We start from the raw sequence: 2,500 nt of genomic DNA, 5'->3' as shown, positions 1-2,500 counted from the left end.
AGATTCGGCAGCGCAGATTTGTGCGGCTGCAGGTTCGTCGGGGAAAATCGGCAGCGCAGATTTTGCGACGAACATGGGCTGGGCGATGGACTGTCCAGGCCAGGCAGGAAAATTTGTCGAGGGGACACGCTGACGAAACAGCGCTGGTTCAGGCACGGCGGGCAGTGTTGGAATCGGCAGCGCCGACGAAATCGGCAAAGTCGGCAGAATCGGCAGCGCAGATTTTTCGACGAACACGGGCTGGACGGTGGACTGTCCAGGCCAGGCAGGAAAATTCGTCGAGGGGACACGCTGACGAAACAGCGCTGGTTCAGGCACGGCGGGCAGTGTTGGAATCGGCAGCGCCGAGAAAATCGGCAAAGTCGGCAGAATCGGCAGCAGGTGCTGGCGATGAGTCAGGACGGACTGGATAGTCCAAGGCTCGACGAGAAAGACCGCTGGTTTAGACACTGGGGCAGTGGCAGCCCGCGGGGCAGTGTCGGCAGATTCGGCAGCAGTGTCTGCCGATTCGGCAGCGTTGGCTTGTTGGCGCGGGGGGCCGATGCGAGTGGGGACTTGGGCAGCGGGCAGTGAAAGCAAGAGTTTCCCCGATGCTGCCGGGAAAAACGCTCCCCGGGATGGCCGGGTGAGATGACCCGGCGGCCCGTGACGGGTCATTCAATTCCATGCCCCGTCAACATAACTCCCGATGTACTGTTTGCTTTTTCGGAAGAAGAGATCCATCCCCCCATCCTCGGCCAGCCAAAAACGCTCCAATTAATGGCCGGGTGAGATGACCCGGCGGCCCGCGACGCGTCATTCAAATCACTGCCCTATCGGCTACAACTGCTGATGGGTGGGATTAGAGGCCTGCCATGGTGGTGAGGGGCGGCGAGGACCGTGAAAGCTAGAGTTTTTCAGAGGCTGCCGGGAAAAAGGCCCCTCGGGTGGCGGGGTGCGAGGACCAGGCGCGTCATTCAATTCTCTTCCCTATCAACTTGGCTCCCGTTGGCGGGATTGGAGGCCTACTGTTTGTTACAGGGCTAAAATCGTCAGGGGAAGAGCTGACGAAACAATGCTGGTTTGGATGCAGGGGGTAGTGTTGGAATCGGCAGCGCGAACAAAATCGGCAAAGTCGACAAAAAAGACTGTTGGTCTGGACATCGGGGCAGCGGCAGCCATGCCGACAGGGGGGGAAATCGGCAGCGCAGATTTGTGCAGCTGCAGGTTCGTCGGGGAAATCGGCAGCGCAGATTTTTCGATGAACATGGGCTGGAAGATGGACTGTCCAGGCCAGGCAGGGAAATTCATCAAGGGGACACGCTGACGAAACAGCGCTGGTTTAGACACGGTGGGTGCAGTGTTGGAATCGGCAGCGCCGACGAAATCGGCAAAGTCGGCAGAATCGGCAGCGGGTGCTGGCGATGAGTCTGGACGATTTATAGTCCAGGGCTTGATGGAAAAGACTGTTGGTCCAGACAATGGGGCAGTGGCGGCGCGGATTTGTGCAGCTGCAGGTTCGTCGGGGAAAATCGGCAGCGCAGATTTTTCGACGAACAGGGGCTGGGCGCTGGACTGGCCGGGCCAGGCAGGAAAATTCGTCAGGGGGCCACGCTGACGAAAACAGGGGCTGCGGAGTGGAAAATCGGCAGCGCAGATTTTTCGACGAACAGGGGCTGGACCGGCCGGGCCAGGCAGGAAAATTCGTCAGGGGGGCACGCTGACGAAAAGAGGGGCTGCCGCGTGGAAAATCGGCAGCGCAGATTTTTCGACGAACAGGGGCTGGACTGGCCGGGCCAGGCAGGAAAATTCGTCAGGGGGGCACGCTGACGAAAAGAGGGGCTGCCGCGTGGAAAATCGGCAGCGCAGATTTTTCGACGAACAGGGGCTGGACGCTGGACTGGGCCAGGCAGGAAAATTCGTCAGGGGGCACGCTGACGAAAAGAGGGGCTGCCGCGTGGAAAATCGGCAGCGCAGATTTTTCGACGAACATTCGTCAGGGGGGCACGCTGACGAAAAGAGGGGCTGCCGCGTGGAAAATCGGCAGCGCAGATTTTTCGACGAACATTCGTCAGGGGGGCACGCTGAGGAAAACAGGGGCTGCCGCGTGGAAAATCGGCAGCGCAGATTTTTCGACGAACAGGGGCTGGATGCTGGACCGGCCGGGCCAGGCAGGAAAATTCGTCAGGGGGGCACGCTGACGAAAACAGGGGCTGCGGAGTGGAAAATCGGCAGCGCAGATTTTTCGACGAACAGGGGCTGGACCGGCCGGGCCAGGCAGGAAAATTCGTCAGGGGGGCACGCTGACGAAAAGAGGGGCTGCCGCGTGGAAAATCGGCAGCGCAGATTTTTCGACGAACAGGGGCTGGACGCTGGACTGGGCCAGGCAGGAAAATTCGTCAGGGGGGCACGCTGACGAAAACAGGGGCTGCCGCGTGGAATGGCAGCCTACACGCAGATGCGAATTCGGCAGCGCACGATGGCTTGAGCAGGTCATGGGTTCGACTTGGCGCGATCTGAA

Source organism: Populus nigra, chromosome 2 (assembly GCF_951802175.1).
Source record: "Populus nigra chromosome 2, ddPopNigr1.1, whole genome shotgun sequence".
Classification (NCBI taxonomy): Eukaryota; Viridiplantae; Streptophyta; class Magnoliopsida; order Malpighiales; family Salicaceae; genus Populus; species Populus nigra.
The sequence above is the reverse complement of the archived record's forward strand: the minus strand, read 5'-3'. Positions refer to the sequence as shown.